Source organism: Melospiza georgiana, chromosome 6 (genome assembly GCF_028018845.1).
Source record: "Melospiza georgiana isolate bMelGeo1 chromosome 6, bMelGeo1.pri, whole genome shotgun sequence".
In the NCBI taxonomy this organism is placed as follows: domain Eukaryota; kingdom Metazoa; phylum Chordata; class Aves; order Passeriformes; family Passerellidae; genus Melospiza; species Melospiza georgiana.
In genome coordinates this window covers 30670955-30690137 of record NC_080435.1, presented here as the reverse complement: position 1 = coordinate 30690137, position 19183 = coordinate 30670955, and the positions used below count along the sequence as shown (strand labels likewise).

Below are 19183 nucleotides of genomic sequence, written 5' to 3'. Positions count from 1 at the left end.
CCTTTAAAATATTAATACTGACTTTGTACAAAAACATTCTGTCTCTCAGTCTTGGTTATTAGCCATTTTTGTGACTTCCTGCATTGTTTCATAAAAGGTTATGTCCCAAACTATCTCTCACTTGTCAGGAAACTCCTATTAATTAAAATAGGAAAGCAGTGAAAATTTCACAGAAAATAGCTGTCTCACTACTCATGCAGGACTGCTTTAGATTACATTAGATTACAAGTTGCAAATAATTGATAAACTGTACCAGCATCATTAAACCAGTTCACCAACACTAATCAAACAAAACTCTCATAGAAGAAACTCTCATGCAGAAACAAAACTCTCATGCTCCTCACAGAAGCATGTACTGTCAATAGGTGTAATTTCTGGAATAGATGCAGAAAAAAAATCATTAATGTGTCAGGTATCTACCAATAGCTCAATTCAACAGCAGAGAAGAGTGACTCTGATTACCGGTTCCAGAGCAAGAACCATATTAAAAAGTGCTGGTTTCAGTTAAAATATAGAGACTTCATTACATTCCACTACCTCAGTACATTTATAATTATTTTAGGGATTATAGATAGTATTCCCAGGATAATTCAAATTTCCATACAAATTTGCATTCAAAGATTTTGTGCATGACAGACCTCAACAACAGTTACCACACTGTACTCACTTTTACACATTGTTGACTTATCTTTCTATTTATGATTGCTATTGCAGGGGTCAGCCAGACCCAGACCATATGAGTGCTTTCCAAGAGCAGGCCAAAAAAAGTCCCCTGCCCAGAAGGCCATGCTACCAGCAGATCTATCTGAAAAAGACAAGAGAGGCAGGAGCGTAGCCACCATCCTGCAAGGGAAAAGCAATTTGCTCAAAGCTCAGAGCACACTGTGGATCTCCTCTCTCTGCCTTGAGCTATAGGATTACATTTTCTGTGGTGACAGAATGAAGTCTGACAGCCTAAATCTGAATAACCCTGGCCCTGAGAATCACTTACGTAATTGAGAACAATTGAGAGTACAGCATCATGGGTATTTTTGGGTTTTTTTCCATGAGCTGTTCTGTGGTTAAGCAAAATGTTTGCCCTGCTCCAGCAGTAAAGAGCACACACGAGTTGCTGCCATGACATCTTGTCTAGGCAGCTGAGATGCTTTGGGAAAACACCTGTGATGCAAGTACATGTTGTGCTTGTGAGCTTTGCCAAAGTAAACCTTTAATCCATGTGAACACTGAACTGTTCAGTCCTTTCTTCCTTCCCATCTTTTATTACCAGATCCCTTTCCTGCAAACTATAGAATAAAAAGTAAAATGATGCACTTAATTTCAATGCAGCCCTATAGGCAGGACTTGCTTAAAAAAAGTAAAAAAAAAAAAAGGAAAAAAAAAGAGGAATAAACATCCTGTTATTCTTTTGCTGGTTAGCAAAAATGGAAACAGCTTGAGCACAGGCTGGTGGCAATGAGCCAGGACTGTCATATTCTGCAACTGGAAGCACTCACTTCTGATGTTCTGAACTTTAATAACTCTCATTACTGCTGTGTAGTGGCAGCTTCTTGGGCAACTGCTGGGCTTTACAGAGAACATTCCTCCTCCTGTCTGAGGCTGTCATGAGAAAAAAGTTCTTTTAAGTGAAGGCTTCAAAAGAAGACAAAGGCCTGTCCTTTCCCTACCATGGAAGACTCTAAGGATGGCAAACTACAAATAATAAAAATAGAGCATGCTGTGTTTTCAGGGACTGCAGTACCACTCTATACAACCCTGATATGTGGAGGTGATGATGCCCAATTTTGCCAACCCTTTGGAATTAATATGCCATAAAACAGCATCTTAAAGTCTTCTGCATGCCAAACAAACACATCCAAAGCTAACTGCTACAGCCCCCAAAAAATGGAAGTCAAGAGCTGGCTTGGGTATTTATATTATACTTAAGGTAATGACAAAAACCAGAAAATTACAGAAGGTCTTGAGGGCAGAATCCAGTCATATTAAGCTGGCAGGAAAATAAGAAGTTTAAATTTACATATTAGTAAAGGAGCAGTTGGCACATGTAGGGAGCCTAGCAAGAAGGGAGATGTAATTGGTGGTAATTTTTAACAGATTGAAGCAAAGAAGGAAAAAAATTTCAGTGGGGAGGCAAATACTATCTACATAAAAGTATCAGTATCAGAGATTTTAAGAAGAAATGTGAATGTGAGAGTAAGTATGAAGAAGTAGAGAGTAATAGAGGTTTTCAGTTAGTCTTCAAAGAATCCTGATTTGCTTTTCTGTTGCCTTTGTTCCAAGTAAAAGGGAGCTCAGAGCAAATGGATACATGTATGTTCTGGGGACATCTCTCTCATTACCAATGCTTTTTGTTATAAGGACAGTTTCATGTAAGGCTCAAGACTGGAAACTTTCATCCTAAAAGAAATTTGGTTCCAGCTTCAAGATTCTCAGTTTCTTTTTAAATAATAAAACATTGATATAAATTTACTTGGCACCTTTTATTTGTGAAGAGTGCTCTACCAAATAAAAAAGGGACAATATAAGGGCTTCTGAAAGAAATAAACGCCTTTTCATGTGTTTGTAAAGAGGATCCACAGGATTCTGTCGTGGTTGTACCCATTGCATTTTAGGTTGCATTTTAGTGATGATGTAGGTCTAGAGGCTTTTGCTCTGGCCGCCTCAGTCTGCTCATCTGTTGCATCATATTACTTGCTAATATAGACACAGCAAATTTAATATAAACCTCAGACTTTTACAAAAAACCCTAACATATAGATCTGAAAAATGATCAAATTATCCAACCAAGTTTTAGACTAAACTGGAGTCTGCAACTTTTTTATCAAACAGTAAGTGTCTCAAAAGATGTGCTGCTATTTGCATTTTGATTATCACAGGATCCAATTCAAAGCTCATTAAATCACTAAAGGAATTCATCCACTGGTCTGCAGTGTCCTTCCTTTCAGCTCATTTCTATGCTTGGGTAGGAAGGACCTAACAAACACCTTTTTTTTCTTTTTTCTAGGAGAAAATAATCAAGTGTTTATGTTTGCGAACAAATGAGCATCTGCTCTGACGCCAGTTAGGTTTCTTTCAAATGATACAAGAATTCACCCAAAAAGCAAGTTTTTGTTCCACATACACCTACAGCTGTAAAGCTCTGATCACCCTCAATGCCTGATACAAGCTGGGAAAGTTGTCATGGTACATACGATGAAGCCCCGTATTTGTCATTCCATTAAAAATACCTTTTGTATGTACACGACCTCATGAAAAAGTAATAGAAGATAATTTACCAAAGGAAAAGGAAATTAATTTTTATTTATTTTAGTTATTTTTCACAAACTCTGCATCACTATATCAAAAACCTCAGCCTGCAAAGCCATTTCAGTATGAAGGAGCAAGTGGAGTTTTATGCCTGAGGAATGGTTGTAATTACGAACAAGGACCAATTTTCAAATTTATAAGCAAATTTATATATGCTATTATCCTTCTGTTATGCAATTGTATTTTTTCTAATGACACAAACACCTCAGTCTTGGTAAAACATGATACCAGACCTTTGCATGAATAGTCTAAGACATTACCCTTGATTTCAGTATAGTTGGTGCTGAAAATTTTACCACTACTGAAAAGTTTCTTTATTCATTACATTAAAAATAACTAAACAAAAATGCCATTTCAAAATAACACAAGACTTTTAGCCAGCATGCCTTTCTTTCTTCCTGCCATGGAAGATCTTGCAGGTTTGTGTCATAGCCACAGTCACTGACACGATTCAAAGGCTACCAACATTAATTTGGCAGCAACAGCCAAACATCATATCAAAGCTGACTACAAATCCTTGCATTTCTGCTGTATTGTTTAAAGAAATATAACTGAAGTGTGAAAAAGAGATTTTAAATTGGAGCTATATATCCACAGCTATTGTCAAATAACTTTCAGGCAGCCGCCCCTCCCCTGGGGGCAAAGAACGTTTATTATGATCCTTGAAAAAAAAGCCTGAGCATGCAAAATGCCAACAAAAACCTAAACGAAGGATAAATGAAAAATTAGCATTAAATGCAGCAGGTTTAAGTTGTGGAAATGTATATAATTTTTTTTTATTATGATGATGATAAAATGGGTGTTTAGGAGGCTGCTCTTGCAAATCATAACAAAAATGAACAAATGAAGCACCAAGCATAAGTGCCGAAGAAAGAAAACAGTGATATTCAACAGAGGCAAACGGTTCAGGAGGAAAGAACTCTGCTCAAAAGAAGATGAGATGTAATGGCTTCAGTTGCATATGGGCAAAAAAAGTCTTTCTGCTTAACTTTTCAGGTATACCCTTCTGTGAAAACTTTAAACACATCACAAAGACAGATGCAGGTTTAGTTTCACAAAGAGCAGTCCCTCTGACACTGAGATGCCCCCATGCTGCTAGAAATGTTTTCTTTGCTCCTCCTTCATGCTGTGGATGTAAAAATTAGCATTCAGCTCAGTGTTGTCTAAAGTGGGGAGCACTCCCTTTTGGTGAGGGATAGTCAGGAGAAAATGGGTCAAGAATATGTATGACTCCATGGTGCTTAAGAACAGTAATTGCATGAAGAATACGTGGGGCCCAACTGAAACACTGGTTAAAATGGTATTAAAAAGATACATGGGAATGTGTTAAAACACTTAGCTGAATTTGCAATTATACATAGCATTTGGAGGAAGTTTAGCAAAATTCCAAAAGCAACACTGATGTCTTTAATTTAAAAAACAAACCACCAAAAGTTAGTATTTCAAATAAGTTCTAGAAACAGCCTGGAGAGGTTAATAAAAAAATATCTCCTCTTCATGCCCTGTTCAAGACATTTTCAGATATAGAGTTTTTCTTATAAATGGTTAAAATTGCCTACAGCAACAGACCACTGTCTACCACAACTCAGGTTTTTTAGCAATTATACATATATACACACACATTTAACACCAGACTCTGGAGATCACCAGTGCAGGGTACAGTAGTTTATATCCACCACTCCAGCACTGTGTGACACACCTGAAGGACAGAAAGCTGTTCAGAGGGACCTGGACAAGCTTTAGAAGTGGTGCCATGAGAATCTTAACGAATGCACCAAAAAAATCAAAAGTCAGTATGTATCCAAAGCTGAGGATCTGAGCCATTTTTACCCCACTATAAGGACAGATAGAGATATTTTGCAGATATTGGCTTGTACAAATGAACAATATCTAGACCAGAGACTGAGCTGCTTGCATCAAATTTAAATAACCATATCTTTCACTGCTGTATAGACAAGAAAGGGTGTGAATAAAAAAAACCCAGAAAGAAGATGTAGTATATACAGGGAAAAATGCCAAAGTTCAGATTAAAAATATTATAGTAGGCAATCCTCTTGCATACCCCATCTGAAGAAGCATTTGTGGCTACAAAACCATGTTTCTTTTGAACAACATAGGAAGGAAGCTAAGGGTTCCACTTTAGGACTGCATTTTCAGAGAAACACAAGGTGACAAAACTCAGGCTCCTACTCTGACCTCACTTTACACTGAGAACTTTTTGATATAAAGTGGGGAGAGCTGCCGCCCCGGTCCTCTTCCATAAGCAAGGAATGCAGCAGCTCCTTCTAGATCATGGCTGCTACTGCTGTGCTTTTAGCGCCTGCACAGTGCCAATCTGCCAACTTCGTGTTCATTTAGAAAGATCTGGCAGCCATCAATATTTGAATCATGCCAGTCCAGAATAAATAAAACTTGGAAGGTTTCAGAAAAAAAAAAAAAAAAACAGACAAGAAAAACAACAAACCAAAAAGAACCAAATCAAAACCAACCAAAAAAAAAAACTCCACCCTGAAATTTCATATTCTTTTAAGTGTATTTTTCTTTCCCCCAGACTGGAGCTATTTTTAAATCCTATTTCCTTAGTGTTCTTTGCAAAGCAGAGCAAACTCTCTCCTTCATACCTACAAGTTAAAGTTGCTTTCTCTTTATTTGCACAAGCCACTAAACCATTCCTATGTTCCTTATGCTTCAAAAATTTCAGCTTGCAGAAGAAAATGTTATATCTGGGTTACATCAAGTAATGTTCATTCTGGTACGCAGACAGCAATTTCCTTGCCAAGTTTTATATTATTAATCCCTTGGTAAACAGAAGGGGAAAATATCTGGTTCTAAACTCCTCATAAAGGGAAGAAGGGAAATCCACCCTTGTGGGAGCAGGGAGAGGGGGAATAAAAATCTAATCTGTGGATTTTTTACCACATTTATGAACAGTGCTGTTAAAAGTAAAAGAATAAGAAAGGTTGAAGTAAATTTCAGCTCCTAATAAATACAATTAATTAAAATATTTACAACAAGATGGACGTTTTTTAACTTAACTGCTAGGTCATTTTTAATAAGAAAACAGTAAGGTAACTCCAGACTCTCATCTCTTAAAACATTAATTGTTTCCAGATATGATAGGTATTACCTTTCCCCTACATATTCTAAAATTTATTAACTAAACTTCTCTGGCTGAATCAGCATAAACCTGACGTAGATGTATGTGGAAACAATTTGCCTTAGGTGAAGACATTCCAATACAGGTGTGGAAAAGCACTTAATGTGCACCCTTGCACTTTATGACAGGAGGTAACTCTTGCCATGTCAGCCCCCTCACTGCTGACCTCTGCATGCAGCATCCTCACAGGCAGCCACAAAGGACAGTTTCTGCCTGGATTACTCAAAATGAGATTACCCTGTAGAGCTTATATATAATATTTTACATTCTTTATATGTTGCTTAAATCCAAATGTTTGTAAGAATAACTGTGACGGTGTTCACAGGGGTCCAAGGATGAGGGAAGAGACGAGGATCTGACTCCATGTTTCAGAAGGCTTGATTTATTATTTTATGTTATATATCATATTAAAACTATACTAAAAGAATAGAAGAAAGGATTTCATTAGAAGGCTAGCTAAGAGTAGAAAAGCAAGAATGATAACAAAAGCTTGTGTCGCGGACAGATTGTCCAAGCCAGCTGACTGTGATTGGTCATTAATGAGAAACAACCACATGAGACCAATCACAGATGCACCTGTTGCATTCCACAGCAGCAGATAACCATTATTTACATTTTGTTTCTGAGGCCTCTCAGCTTTTCAGGAGAAAAAATCCTAAGGAAAGGATTTTTCAGAAAATATCATGGCTACAAGTAACCCACAGGGCAAACATGTTCTCAGTAGTGACTTCATGAGCATTTTTATGTACAAGTTAGGAAACAGCTAACACTTCAATTAAATGATGTTTTATTGGTGCTCACTGCCATCAGAATCCCAGGTAATCTGTGCTGGTGCGGGGAATTGCTGCAGTGACAAACTGCACTCACCATCCCAGCGTGCTGCTGAGGGTAAGTACAGCAAAGCACAGCCCAAGGCAAAACCTGTTCCACTTGGCACAAACCAGCAGGACAGGCTGGATGCTTGAGCTGCACACAAGCCAAAGACAAACCACCCATTCAGCTGCCTGGCTAGTTAGCTCCAGTGGGCTGTGAAAATGCAGGTTTACATAATGGAATACAGCACTCCAGTGTATAGCATTTCAAGAAGAGTTCATTTTTCCTGGCATTTACTTTTCTTCATGTTATTTCACTCCCTCAAGAAATCTCTCAAATATGCTTTGGTGTGAGCAATCTGTCTACCAAAGCATTAGCAAGACAACATCTTTGCATGAAATGATTTGCCAGAAAATTTTGGACAATCCCTTCAAGGTTTTCTTGCACAGTATTTTGTAACAACAGTTAGTGCAGCTATATTGAAAAATCGTCCAGATGCACAAGATTGCATATCACACATGTTCCCATTGTTATGATGCCCCTCCAAGCCCCCTGTGTAAATACATTACCTTACCTCTTTGAAAAATCAGTAAACCCTTTTAACATGCTAAGTTCTTTGAAAGAAAACACCATCAAATTTTTAATAGAAAAGTAAAATAAGCTCAGACAGTACTCAGGTAGCCAAAACCCTAAGACTGAACCATGATTTGAAACCTTATTCCACATTCCCTGCACACACATAATATATTGTTTTCATTGTCATAACAGACTGCTAAATCATACATTTAAATAAAAGATGAATTTTCCAGATTTCAAAACTCTCTGCAAACCACTAAAGAGACATAGGCATATGGCAGCATCCCTGTGGGGCAGACGATTAAATCTTCACATTGAGGTGAAAGCTATGAAAATTCAAAATATCAGTGAGGTGCGGTGTAACTTGAGAAGGTCCTCAAGTTTTCTGAATTCCACATCAAAACTCCTAATCATAAACAAAATTTAATAAAGTACTATGAGGATATTAGCCAAATGTTCCCCTTCAGGCAGCCCTTCCATTGAGCATGTCTTTTCCTTCATTCAAATAGTCTGAGCAGAATATGTCCTTAACGAATATGAAAGCAAATTTTAAGGTTTTATCAGATCCCAATAAAAGTTCTTCCAGAAGCCTGAAGCATATAGTGTACAAAAATAAGGTGCAACAATGAGAGAAATAAAAGCATAAAAGTGGGAAAAGATAAGATAGTTGTTACGCAGTTAACTTGAGCTGATCATAAATTTTTATTAAAGTAGCTTTACTAAGACACATGAGTCAAGCCTATTTAACCTAGTTGTGGGTAATAAGTTTTACATAGTATATTTTGTGTTTGGATACTCCTGTATCTTCTGCTATCTTTTACATATTGCATTGAGATGATTCATTCCATAATAAATGCCTTTTTTCCTCCCCTGACTAGATCTAAAGCAGAGGTATTCTTGTAGATTTTGTTTTATACCACATTTACATGGAATTATCTTTATGTATGAACTCAAGTGAAACATTCTTACCTAGCTCATTCACATTCACAGAGCAAATTTGTAGGGCTGTTACAGAAAAGAAGGCAACAGCAACCCCATACACAGTGCTATATGGCAACGATGAGAGGTTCTCATGCCCAGTGGGCTTCAGAAATCACTGGATTTCTACATGAAAAAAAAAAAATCAAAACAGAACAAAAAACCCCCTTCTCCAGCTCTGACACAGAATTTGCACCACCTGACAACCATTTAAGTTTCCTGGACTTGGAATAGGCTTCACTTTGTTCACAACGCAAGCCATGGCACAAAATTAAGAAACAAAGCTCTTTGCTTCTACTGGGAGTCTCCCAATAACCAGCACAGTTATTGTTTCACTTGCCTCACAAGCTATGGTTTCTTAATGAGAAGAAAACATAGAAAAGCATGATGCTGCATGGATTGGCAGAGACTGAAAAGGTTAACTGGAAAGACATTTTCGGATCATGTTGGGGGACAGGGGGCAGGTCAGGTGATGCCACTGCTGTGCCTGTGATTGGCAGCACTGCCAGGCAGGGACAGAGGCTCCAGGGCTGGGGGCAATGCTCTACTCTGCCCTAACCCAGCTCCCCAGTGGCCAAATTACCTCAAGTCTTCCCGGGGGGAAAGGCACAGGAAGGCCAAAGCATTTCTCTTGACCCTACCTTCATCTTGGAGTTCCTATCTGATTACCACTATATGTATGCTTTTCTGTATCTTTTCTGTCTTCCCCTCTTGTCACAGCATATATCACAGCAGAAGTCACAGTGGAGACAGCTCCAATACACAAAATATCACCATACAGTATCAGAAAGCTTCAACCCATAAAAATAACACCTTACCTCTTCAGAAGGCTTCAGGCACCCGCCCATACAGAGTAACACCACACCTCTTCAGAAGACTTCCAGTGTCTGTCAATGCAGAATAACCTCATGTCACTTCAGAAGGCTACAAGTATCTGCTCTCTTTGTCCCTCAGCCCAGCCTTTTATACCCTCCTGTTGATGCCCTGCCCCTGTGTGCCCTCTGCTCCCTGTGTGATTGCTCAGCACCCCATGGCTCCTCACCTTCAATAGCATTCACCTGTCCTGCACAGCTGGAGACAATTGGGGATCAGCCACAGCCCCACTCCCAGTCACCACAAACTCTGTGCCTACACCCTCTTTCTTTTTCTTCTAATTCCCTCTTCTTGGAACTCTGAGTAAAATAACACTGAGTGAGTTTGATATTTGCTAAGTCAAATAGGCCAAGTTAATGCTCTAAGAAATGTTTTTCATTGACTGGATGTTGTACTAAATATTTTACTAAAGCTTCCTGACTTTCTAAAGTTTGCCAGTAAAGTTGTTTTGACCTCTTGAGAATATCTGGTATTGGTATTTCTCCCATGTGTCCTACCCAGAGGTACAAGAACTACTGTAAACCCTTTCAAAAGCCTCCTTGAGGGAGTGGATTGAGGGCTTACAATGGATACTATTATTTGTTCATTTCAGTACCATCCATTTAACAGCAAACCCACCCTTTTCTTTCCAGTCTCTATCTTCCACCTGCCAAACCCTGCACTGGCATATCCAAAAAATTAGCTGCTTAGGGTGCAAAATTTGAAGCCATATAAAAACCTAACTTTTTCAGTTAGGAGTTTAAAAATACCTAACTGATTAAGCTGTGGTCTTAAAACAGTTGCTAATGTACCAAAAAAGAAAACCCAAACAAAACAAAGCAAAACTAAGCCAAGCAAAACAAAAGAAAACCCAACAACAACAGAAACCCCAAACAAATTCCAGAACTATTAAATACAAGTACATGTACAGATCTATGCTGAGAGAGATCCATCTTATACATAATATGTACATCCACATTTTTCAAACAAGTAAACTCACAGGATGGGTCTGAAAGAAGAATTCTCGGAAGAGTTCTGCAGGGGATGCAGAGATCCACCCACAGTCCGTGGGATCCATGGGGATGACGAGATCCACCCCCAGGCTGTGGGGATCCACAGGGGATGCAGAGATCCACAGCCCATGGGATCCACGGGAGATGCAGAGATCCACGCCAAGCACATGGGATCCATGGGGATGCAGAGATCCACCCACAGCCCATGGCAGAGGTGCCCACACCAGAGCAGGTGGGTACTAGAGGAGGCTGTGATCCAATGGGAGACTAAGTGGAGAAGGGGCCCTGCTGCCAGGCTGGAGCAGCCTGTCCTTGGAGGAATGCACCCCATGGAGCAGTGACCCACACCACAGCAGTTTTTGGAGGGCTGTGTGCCCCTGCAGGGAATTCACATCGCAGCAGTTTTGGGAGGACTGCTTCTGGTGAGACTGGAACCATGTCAGTGAGATTTGTGGAGAACTGTCTCTCCTGGGAGAGACCCCATGGTCTCACAGGGAAACAGCTTCTATCCCTGAGCCAAGCAGAAGAAAACCTTGGGTGATGAACTGACCAAAACCTCACCTCCTGTCTCCCTGTGCTGTTGGTGGGAAGGAGGGAAGGGTTGGGGAAAATTGTTTTGAAGGGCTTATTTTAATTCTCATTATCCCACTCTGATTTTGTTAGTAATAAATTCACTTTTTACCTCTAAGAGGAGCCTGTTTTGCCCCTGGAGTGTTTTCTTCAGGTCCTTATCACAACTCATGGACCCTTTGTTCAATTTTCTCTCCTCTGCCCAGCTGTGGCAGGGGTGTGTGAGCGTGGTGCCTGGTGTTTGGCCAGTGTCAAACCGCAACAGCTTCTAATCTGCAATACCAATTTCAATTAAATCTGCACTGCAGAGACACAGATGACATTTCCAATCCCTCTTGAGGGAACACAGCAGTTTGCTTCATCTCCTCCTCTAAAAGAACACAGAGGCTTCTCCCAGGCTTCGTTAATATGACAGCCGTAAAGAGGGGCTACCTTTTGAACAAACAAGAATTAAAGTTTACTACTAAAAAGAAATTTACATCTGTACATAAGGAAAATAAAATAATCAAATAATCTCTTTAGTCATCCTTGCCTATGAAGTCTGATCTTCAACCCTTCTTTAAGCACTTGTAACAAGCAGAAACCCAAATCTCCCCCCACAAAAAGACATCAATAAATCTTCACCAATCTAATTGGGATTTGCTTATCTACTACAGCAGGAGAATCAAAGTCCTAGTGTGCAGAAGGAAACTCCAGCTCCCATCCACAAGACTCAGACAGATTGAGAATAGTAACACAAGTAGCTGGAGTACTGAAAAAGTGATCTGCTTCTAAACCTTAGGAAAATACTCATTCCTACATCAACACACACACTCAAAGGTTCCATGTAATTGAAAAACCAGATTATATGATCCCCACACTAAGATCATCCAGCTCTGTGTCAGTATTTTTTCCCCATTTCTTTTGAATTTTTGTTTTCCAGATGAGGAGTGGGGTGAAGGGGAGCTAAAAAAAAAAAAAAAAATCATTCTCATTCTGAAGTCGCCTCTAACTAAGTTAACATGAACTTTATTTTTTAAGTCCCCACTGCTCCTGATTTACTGTTTTTCTTTCTACCTGATTTATTTTCCAGATGGAGAACTGTAGAAGGCAGACAATTTTTCAGCACGGTGTCTTATTTCCTGCTGGGTTATTTTGTCTGTCCAAGGAGCTCTTAGAGAAGAGAACAGAAAAATGGATTTATGTTGCTGTACCTGATAAAGACACAAATAGCCACACGTGAACATTTTTTTCAAAAGCTTTTACTGAAGATTTCACAGGCAACTACATTAATAATAGGCATTGCCTGCAGCAAAGTATAACAAAGTACCTCTACTTTCTCCTTCTGTCCTCCACTCTCTCACCTCCCATTTTGCAACCTGCCTGGCAGGGCATCTTACACACACAAACACACACTTCACACCTTTCTTTATTTATGATGACTCTGACAACACCATCTGTAATACCAGTTTTAAAGCAGCAGCAATGATGTAAAATAAGCCCAGTGAAAGGTATAGAAAATAGTTTCATAAAGTGTAGATCATATCCATTCATTTTTTAGCAAAACTGCTCTAAAACTTAGTAACCTTCCAAAATTAAAAAACAAAACCACATAGATCAAGACCCAGCAATATCTAAACTCCTTAAGCACCTGGCCAGCCTATTTTTCACCATACCCTACCTTGTATTTATTGTACCTCTCAGATCCCTGCTCTTATCTTGATCCACCTTCTTTTTTGCCTTACAAATGGCTTTGTATTATATATTGACATAAGTGCATGCTCTCACATGGAAATACTTTAGCCCAGAGAGGCTGTGCATGCCCTGTCCCTGGAAGTGTCCAAGACCAGGCTGGCTGGGGCTGTGAGAAACCTCCTGTCATGGGAGGTGTCCCTGCCCATGGCAGGTGATCTTTGAGGTCCCTTCCAATCCAAAGCATGCTATGGCTCTCAGATTGCCCTTGAATGTGACTGTGCAGTTATAGCCAGGAGTGAAGCCTTTCTCCTGTGAGTAATAGCACTACTCCTCTTTCCCAGAGCATTTACAACTCTTACAAAGGCAGAGAAAAGAGGAGACAAGCAGGAGATGAAGGAGTAGGAGAATAAAGACAATGTTGTAAGATGCAGAACCTTCTTCATTTGCCCCAAAGACTTCCATAAGGGTTTGATTTTCTTCATTAATACAAGATTTAGTACCAGGAGTTTTCATCGACTGAAAAATTAAACATACCACATTAGTCTACGAAAAATATCAAAAATTAATATATAGCAGATGTGCTACATTGAGCATGAGAAAAGTATGCATTTGTGTGAATGTATTTCAGCAAAATCTTCTTCAAAGCATAGTGATACCACTGTCAACTTGCTCTTGTGGGTAATGCCACGGGCTTTTTCGCTATTCATTCAGCAAAAAGCGACAGAAACTCTCAATTTTTAAGTTACTTATATAGAGAAGACCATGTAATTAATTAAAATACCATTTTTTATGAATCAAAGCAAGTTATCAGGACAGGTATTGTGGCACTGAGTAGAATTGCACACCAGTCCATGCAATTACAAAGCAATTGTTTCCCAAATATTTCCTACTGACTTACACAGGATTTCAATTAAAACAGCAGTTGAACTACAACTGTGAGGAATTTATGAGATTGGGTGACATTTCATGTAAAGAGGTTTATGAGTTAGGCAGCAGGATCTAATTTTTGAGTTATCTTGATAACACGTTCCTCATTTTTTTAAACTGTGATGCTATAGAAAATTAATATATGCTGGTTTTTATTTCCTCTGAACATTATCTAAGGTTGTCCTTGGAAATAATTTTTCTTTCATTTCACATCATTACAAGGTAAATGTAGACAGCTGATTCCCTTTAAGGAAAGCAATCCACTGCCATATTCTAATTTCTGCCCAACAGAGTGCATGAAGAGGTGGGAGCAGCACCTGTCCTCTTCTGGGAAACTTTATACAGAACAGCAAAAAGCACATCAAATCTTTCACTAAGCATCAAAAGCATGTTTTATTTAACATTATCTTAGGATTTACTTTAATATTTAAATATTAATTACTATTATATATTTTGTAGTAATTATTAATAATAATTTAATATGAGGACAGCTTTGTTCACTCCATTCTTGGAAAAAATCCAAGCCCCATCTCTTTCAGCTTTCTTTGTGCAGAACTGTCCTACTGAGATAGTTGCCACACCTGTATAAGCAAGATTAGGGAGTTAAAAACATGGAGGGCAAGAATTATATTGGACTTCGGGCAAGGAAATAAATATAATTATACTAAGTTGTATATAATACAAATATAGTATTATTTAATATATGATAATATATAATGTCATAATTTAATATAGAATAATATATAATACTATATAAATAAAAATACAACATAAAAAGAAATATATAATATCCATCAGTAAAATTATACTATGTGCCAAGTAGATTGTGAACCTTCTAAAAAATAACAAAGAGGTATTTTCTTAATGCTGATTCATTCTCCTGAACAATGTGGGAAGTTGCTAAATTTGCCATTCAACTTATGCCTACCTTGAATTATTCCGAGAAACAGAGGAACCAATATCAAAGCTTGATGTGGTTTTGAGTTCAGTATTCTCTATTTAACTATTATTTTCACACCATCTAAACCCACACAAAACCCAGAAATAATATTCACTTGAACACAAACTAAATTGTGTTGGTCTAGGAGCTTTACCCCAATTATAAAGGTGTTTACTCACTAAATTATGTACAGTCCTTATGTCTTTTTTTCAAAATTAGTCAACTTCTAAAAAAGTAAAGTGTAAGAATGTTCTCTTCCTATGATTTTTGCTACTACTCATTTTTAAGCAAGATGTTTAATCACACTGTCTATGCCTTCATCAATATAAAAGCAGATCAAACCCGGTACTACAAATTTCACTCATAGTTCCAAAAAGAAAAAACGGACTCCATCCAAACCACTTCTTTTCAAAACAGTATTAGTCCAAGCCTTATATACAGTTGTGTTCCAAATTCTTTATTACTATTTCTAGTTCATTTCTATCTCATTTCTTCTCCAGACTTGTCAGTTCTCAGCTGTTTCTGGGTCATGGAGCTGCGCCTAATCATCATGTCTTTGGAAGAAAAATGATAAAGAACTATGCATATTGCAAAATGAATTCACAAATATTTAATGTACACGCCAGTAGTCAGGAGAAGTAGTCCAGAGAGGGGTTTGTAGGAGTTGCTGCGGGTCGCACAGTTTGGACAGACAGAGACGAGATCTCTTTGAAGCTAAGTCTTATAACTTGCAGTTTATTTCAAAGGGTGTGGGTGCAGGGCCCTGCTGCGAGCTGCCAGCCGCAGCTCGGAGCAGCCCCGAGAGAAGAGAGGCTGAAGTGTAAGAGAGTTAAAGGCAAAGGTTTAAGAGCAGAGAGCATGTAAAAGGAGGGGGTGAAGGAGTGCAGAGAAGAAGACAAAGAGAGAAAAGGGCGCGAAGAGGAGCGCGGGACAAAAGGAGAGAGAGCGAGAAGAGGTAAGAGAGCGCGAAAAGAGACCGAAGTTCCTGTTGCAATACAATAAATCATCTTCAGTGTTGAATGTTCAGATTCTCATTAACTAATCTACTACAGCATGCATATCCTATAATATTTCCATACAACCTATAAGAATCACTACATCACCATACTATGTTTACATTTTAAACCTTAAATTTTATTCTTTGGGCCCCATCTACCAAGCTGCAGGGCCTGGTCTCACTCTTAGGCCTGCCTGTTTGCAGAGGGAATTCTTTCCTCCAGGGGGGATTACATTCAGCTGGTCACATTATTGTTTTTCAGCAACTAAGGCATCTCAAAGGTTGCTTTCATTTCAATCTTGCTTATAGTTTCTATATTCTCAAAATCTTTTGCCAGGCAGTCATATTTATAAGGCTTTCTTGTTTCATCCTCCCCAACAGGGGTCCTTTGTGTTAGCATCATTAAACTACCAGGTTAGATAACATTTTGAAAGCAAAGTGTCCTACAACTTGTCCTAGTTATAAATCAAAGATTACAGCCCGTAAAGAGCATTTAGGTCAGAACTACAAATGCCTGTAAAGTTATACTGGTGGAGCTGAGGAAAGGCAACTTGAGTATTTCTGCATTTGTGAGGGGGATCCCAAAAGGTTTCCGCCTGCAGCAACCTTTGGCTACTTCTTAAAAAGCTGATTAGCCAAGTAATTTCCAACAGCTCTAGTTCAGCATCTGATCTTTTTTATTTTTCTTTCCTATGGAAAAAGAAAATGAGAACTTGAATTACTAACCCAGACCTGTGCAGCCAGCTGGCAGGAGCTAGGCATCCCATCAGAGGTCCCACTTGCAAGTCTTCACCCGCAGATAAAGCCTGCTCAAAAAATAAATCTAAAAAAAGACTGCTGCCTTTCACTTTTCCCTTCTCTCCTCTAACCAGAAAGCAAAAGTTAATGTTCCACAGATGTTACAGGGCAAAACAACACCAAAGATATATACGCTAATTCAAAAACATCCAACAAAAAGCCAAAGCAGAAAATCCCCTAGCCAAAAAACCCCCAGATTTAATGCAAATGGGGGAAACCCCATACAGTAGTAAAAACATTATTCAAAAATTCAGCAAGCTACTACTCTGCACTGGGTGTGTTTCATACAAGAAGGCAAAGGAAGATGATCAGTTGCAAAAGCCAAATGCTGAAAAATAATTCCTTTCATTTTCATGTCAAAAATTCTTTCACTCTGATGTTGATTATCAACAGCAAGCGATTTACCATGAATTTTTCAGTTGCCCTGTCACAGATTAAAAAGGAATCTAAAGGAGAAGCAAAATAATTGATCTATTCTCAAGCCTGCAGGGGACAGGCAATATTTGTTTCACTTCGGAGTTTTCATTCCACCAAGGCAGCATTGAATAAACATGAAATAGAGAGATGGCCTGTTTACATGTACACTTACATTCATATTAAAGTAAAGTAAAGTAAAATAAAGTAAAATAAAATAAAATAAAATAAAATAAAATAAAATAAAATAAAATAAAATAAAATAAAATAAAATAAAATAAAATAAAATAAAATAAAATCTTTTCATCTTAGAGAGATGTGTTTAAACAGCTTCACGTGTTCTGTCAGGACAAAAATTCATCTCTCCTCAACAATATATAGTACATCAAAAGTGCAGTTTTCCACCATAGGCCATCACATACAGCAAAAATCTTGGTTTAGAATTTATTGCTGAATGGATGCTCATTTGCAATATCCTTAATTTTGATGTGTAATTAATGCCATTCCTAAATAGCATTTTACTATCATAATATTTTTCTTTTATATGTATGATTTCAGGGATCAGCTTTCCATAACAGTTCAACATGTGTACTCAGAATCAGTTTTCCAAATGGATGAATGACTCACACTGCATAAAAATAACACTAAATTCCCTGCAGCTTAAACAGAGAACCACACCAAAGTATTTTGTTATACAAGGAAAAATGTGAAATCTCAAACAAAACCAACATGACTAACAGAAGCTCTTCCACTTGATTCTTTCAAGCCAAATATATCATGTAGTTGTAAGCAAAATCCTATTTATTCACTTATTTTGATGGATTATTTTAACTATGACTAGATCTTTATTTTTTAACTTTATTCATTTTAAGCTAGGGGAAAAAAATAAGATATCATAATTGAGGGAATTTAATAATAACAAGCTATATAACAAAGTTCAAGAGAAGCTATTCTCTGCAGAAAAATACAAAAAACTTTTTGCTGTGTAATAATATTGCACTCTAATCTATACAAAGATAAGGATGTAAGTACACAAGGAAACTGAAATTACGTAGGCAAAACAGGATTACGAGATCCTTCTGAAGTACACTAAGAATGAAAAGTGAATGTGACAAAATAAGCCAATAATGATTAAAGATGATTAATCTCCAAGTCCTACTAAAGAAGGTATCCCCTTAATTTGGATTTTCTGTGATGTGGGAAAACACACTTTTTATAACACAAGTACACTAGAGTGCATGAACCATCTTATCTGGGGGAAGATGTCATGCCTCTTTGGTGTTAAAGATCTTCACTCCTCAGGGAGTGCCTGGGTTTCTCCTTTATTAGCTTAGCAGGGTATCACAAAGGTGAGGGGATGTTTGTGATCCTCAGCTCTGCTGTGGGCAGGGATGCTCATTAACGCTGCTCATGAACAGCACAGACCTTCAGACCTCAGCTGCAATCCTGTGAAGTACATATTATCTGTCTGTCCCTAGGATTGCTGCCTGACTGTTCCCAAATGCTTCCTTTGCAGGGTTAGGGTGGAATGTCTATAACTTATTAACAACTGAAGATCAAATCAGATGACTCTGGTTTCTGAAGCTTTGAACAGCACAGGAATAATGAAGTGCACATTACTTTTTCATTTTCCTAAAGTATGTTCTGCTTCTTTATTCTTAAATCACCTGCAGTGATATCTCAACCCCCTCTTTCCTTACCAATTGCAACTACTTTCTCCCCAAAGTGCTTTTTAATTAATGTATAAAGTGGCTTACTCTTGCTGTGCCTTTTCCTCATTTTAAAACAAAGTAGAACTGTAATGCTGCTATTTTGTTCAGTCCTTGACTGCCTTCTTTTGCTGAGGTACACTGGAATGCACAGCTGGTCCATCTGTCAGTCCACAAGTTTTACAACCTCTCGGCTTGTTCAGCAACTAAAAAGTCAAACCAAATTTAATGGCCTTTGTCTGCAAAGCTGTAAGCCAAAGAGAAAATAAGTCATGTTCTCTCAGAAATAAGTTATGTTGATTCATTAGTTATTGGTAAAGAGTAGTATTCTACTCTTCCCTGTAAGGATCTCAGATGGCCACTGCAGTGAGTTTCCCCAGTGCAGCCTAGCCCTGCCTTCCCTCAGGCAGCCTCCTTCCCTCCTCTCTGCCATGCTCAGCCTCATGCATACTCCCTCTCACA

At 38.3% G+C, this 19183-nt stretch overlaps 1 protein-coding gene across 2 annotated transcripts in view; it reads right to left on the bottom strand.

The window, feature by feature from the left end:
- The window catches only part of BBOX1 (gamma-butyrobetaine hydroxylase 1), an 84674-nt gene that overhangs the window by 52918 nt on the left and 12573 nt on the right, over nucleotides 1-19183 (bottom strand). For both annotated transcript variants that reach the window (XM_058026580.1, XM_058026581.1), the window contains exons 2-4: nucleotides 13371-13452; nucleotides 12319-12414; nucleotides 9646-9714 (exon numbers count right to left, since the gene is read on the bottom strand). The gene's annotated coding sequence lies outside the window, so the exon portion shown is untranslated. The remainder of the gene's footprint in view (nucleotides 1-9645; nucleotides 9715-12318; nucleotides 12415-13370; nucleotides 13453-19183) is intronic.